This window comes from Sinocyclocheilus grahami, unplaced genomic scaffold (assembly GCF_001515645.1).
Source record: "Sinocyclocheilus grahami isolate Dianchi unplaced genomic scaffold, SAMN03320097.WGS_v1.1 scaffold264.1, whole genome shotgun sequence".
Taxonomy (NCBI): domain Eukaryota; kingdom Metazoa; phylum Chordata; class Actinopteri; order Cypriniformes; family Cyprinidae; genus Sinocyclocheilus; species Sinocyclocheilus grahami.
In genome coordinates this window covers 12,501-15,809 of record NW_015505443.1, presented here as the reverse complement: position 1 = coordinate 15,809, position 3,309 = coordinate 12,501, and the positions used below count along the sequence as shown (strand labels likewise).

The 3,309-nt window shown below is 41.5% G+C and overlaps 1 pseudogene; it reads left to right on the top strand.

Annotated features, from left to right (window-relative positions):
* Positions 1 to 1,964: 1,964 nt before the first annotated feature.
* The window catches only part of LOC107599326 (uncharacterized), a 2,420-nt pseudogene continuing 1,075 nt past the window's right edge, over positions 1,965 to 3,309 (top strand).

Here is a 3,309-nt window from a genome sequence, read left to right as displayed (position 1 = left end):
CCCTGCTCTAGAGGGCACTTTATCCTTAACCTGCACCATTGTTTCACGGACTACATTTCCCATGACACCCCATGCCAACACCTACAGCTGTTTCCAATTAGAAGAACTATTTAAGTTGCACTCATTCACATTCACATGGTGAAGTATTGTTTTACTGTCGTGGACTCTGCCCAGCGTTTTCATTTGCCATTGCCATTGCCATAGCCTTGTTTTATTGATTTGTTCATTTATTACTTTGGACTGCTCACTTGGATTGACCCTCGAATGTTCCTTTAGATTACTCTTTTGCCTCTGCTTAGGATTACATTGTTTGCTGGATATTGACCTTGCCTGTTTGACTATGCCTTTTGTGTAATGAAGCTTGCACTTTGTTCTACCTAAAGAGTCCCCGTTACGTTTTCATCCTGTTGTTCTGACTGGCATGAAAAAAATGCTGTATACTAGTGTTCAAATGGTAAGAACTACCAGTTGTGGTGGTTCTAGAACTCTACTGAACATGAATGCATGGTGTTGAATGCTAAATATGTGTTTAGAGTTGTGAAACAGGAATAATGTTAATAGTTTGGAGAAATAGTTTAGAAAATGCTAATTTAGTCTATAGCATTTTAGTAATATTTGCCTAATCTACTGGATCTTAGTATCTAAGCAATTGAGCAAAACTAATAAAGTTGGAGACGTATGAAAAACCTTTAACCCAAAGTATAAGCAATAGTATGTAGGATATCAGCCCAAATCAGACAATCTAAGATTTGGTCAAAACATGGTTGAGGCACGAGTAGTCCAAATTCCACGAGGAGTCCAAGACAACAGGATGTCATAAATCAGACCCTAGCCAGTCTGAAGCAAGGCTAACAAACTCTTTCACAGAACAGATTTCAACATTAACACTAAAGGAACACACTGATCATAACTCAGGAAGGAGATTGTCAATTTTGGGGGCAAGTTACACTTCATAATATACCATCATTGTCTACATTCAAGACTCAGCTAAAAACGTGTCTTTTTAATATGTATTTTGGATAATGTGGCTATATTGTCTTCTACTGCAGGTTTGAAAAGACACCCCACACCCGCCCTGAACACCTCTCCACACAACCATTCACACCTCCAGCAACCCCCCTCTCCCCCACACCTGCAATTCAGATCAGCGAAGACGAGGTGCGCCAGGTCTTCCGTGTGACCTTATGTGTTTGTATTGTGTATATGGGTGTGCAAATGTTTTGTTTAGCACTATGTAAAGTGACCTTGAGCTATGGAAAGGCACTATATAAATAACACTTCTTCTTCTTCTTCTTTTTCTTCTTCAGTGCTTCCTCTTTCACCCTCAGTCTCGCAGTTAAATATCATTGTACAATTTAGGGAACATTTCATCTCTGTTGATGATAATTATGTACTTTAAATCAATTTTCTTTGTAAAAATCATATTTTAGCAATTAAGGGAAAGCATATTATAATGTCAGACAAATATTTTATGCACCCTATTTTTCAGTGTGAAATTGCATTGATATCCCTTAACGAAAATGTTCAATCAGCATCATATATATACAGTATATATATATATATACGTACACAGTTATTCAAATAAGTATACAGATTCACTGGGAGGAAAGGGCATAATAATCAGTGTTATTGAACTCAATACCATCGGTGCCAGAGGCCTGATAAAGTAGAATTAGATAAAGAAGAGCTCATATTTCATAGTGGTTTATATGTTTGTTCTTTTAGCTCTGTGGCATTAACCAACAAGAGAGAAGCAGTGTTTTTTTCTTGTTTTTTACTAGTTCCTGGTCCTTTTATAAATATAGCTAATAACATAATTACAATAAAGATCAAAGTATTGTTTAAGTTTCCTTGTTTATTAAACTTCTGTAACAATGTTCCTAAAGATCTGACTGCAGGTTTCAGGAAGTCTTGAGGCTTTAACACAGTCTGTGTCTTTAACCGTCTGTCATCATTCAGTCAGTATGGAACTTCCTCTTGTGCTCTGTGAGTATTATTTTATACTTTACACCATGAACCGTAGGGCTACAAAGATACATCATCTGCGTCAGGAGCTTCGCACCCTCAAGAAACAGTACAAGAAAGCTACTGATGAGGAGAAGCGACCATTAGCAGAGCTGCAAAATATCCTGCGGAAGAAGCTGATGATCCTACGCAGAGCAGAGTGGCACCAGAGACGGGGGAGAGAAAGAGCCAGGAAGCGAGCGGCTTTTATTGCCAATCCCTTCGGTTTTACAAAACAACTACTCGGGGACAAGCGTAGCGGTCGGCTTGAGTGCTCAATAGAGGAAGTGAATCACTTCCTCCAGGACACAGTGAGCGATTCCCTGAGAGAGCAAGACCTGGAGCCCAACAAAGCTCTCGTCAGCCCCACCCCTCCAACAACAGAGTTCAACTTGAAGGGGCCAAGTCTGAAGGAGGTTGAGGAGATCATCAAGGCAGCTCGCTCAGCATCTACTCCAGGCCCCAGTGGCGTACCTTATTTGGTCTATAAGCGCTGCCCAGATCTTCTCCGGCACCTGTGGAAGATCTTGAAGGTGATTTGGCGAAGAGGAAGAGTTGCTGACCAGTGGAGGTGTGCTGAGGGAGTGTGGATTCCTAAAGAGGAGGACTCAAAAAACATCAACCAGTTTCGAACCATCGCACTATTGAATGTTGAAGGTGTTTTTTAGCATCGTCTCACGAAGACTGACAGAGTTTCTCCTCAAGAACAACTACATCGACCCCTCAGTGCAGAAGGGGGATTCCTGGAGCTCCCGGCTGCCTGGAACATACTGGTGTAGTTACACAACTCATCAGAGAGGCCCATGAGAACAGAGGCGACCTAGTTGTTTTGTGGTTGGACCTGGCGAATGCCTATGGGTCCATACCGCACAAGCTAGTCGAGCTCGCTCTACACCTCCATCATGTTCCCAGTAAGATTAAGGACCTGATCCTAGATTACTACAATAATTTTAGGATGTGGGTCACTTCAGGGTCAGAAACATCAGACTGGCATTGTATTGGGAAAGGAATAATAACAGGCTGTACCATCTCTGTTATTATTTTCGCTCTTGCCATGAACATGGTGGTCAAGTCAGCCGAGGTGGAATGTAGAGGGCCCTTAACCAAGTCAGGAGTACGACAGTCCCCTATAAGAGCCTATATGGATGACCTTACTATTACAATGGCATCGGTCCCAGTGACTCTACACTGTTTATATCAACATCCAACCCCACAAAACCTCAGAGCTGATTTCTGTAAAGATGGATCACTCATCCAGAGTCAAACTACAGAGATGATCATCTCTACTGTCTCAAAGTCACATGA